Source organism: Octodon degus, unplaced genomic scaffold (genome assembly GCF_000260255.1).
Source record: "Octodon degus isolate 3935 unplaced genomic scaffold, OctDeg1.0 scaffold00291, whole genome shotgun sequence".
Taxonomy (NCBI): domain Eukaryota; kingdom Metazoa; phylum Chordata; class Mammalia; order Rodentia; family Octodontidae; genus Octodon; species Octodon degus.
This window is the reverse complement of record NW_004524867.1, coordinates 162,711-163,060: the sequence shown is the minus strand read 5'-3', so window position 1 is coordinate 163,060 and position 350 is coordinate 162,711.

Genomic DNA, 350 nt, shown 5'->3' with positions numbered 1-350 from the left:
CATATGATTTTTATCCTTGATTCTTGCTATCTGTGTGTTACACTTACTGATTTATATTGAATCATCCTTGCATCCCTAGAATGAAGGACTATACAACCCCTTGCTATATACTCAAAGTTGTTAAATTCAGCATACATACAATAGGGATACCCACAACCCACGTTTCTTGTGACGTGGTTTACAATAAGCAAGGTATGGAACCAGCCTAGGTGTGACCACCAGACAAATGGATGGAGAAACTACGGAGTCCTTCTTAGCCACAAAAAATAACAGAAGTTTGTCATTTTACAAAGACAAAGAAACAAACAAAACATAGATTTATTTTTTTGTTTGTATTTTTGGGAAGGGTC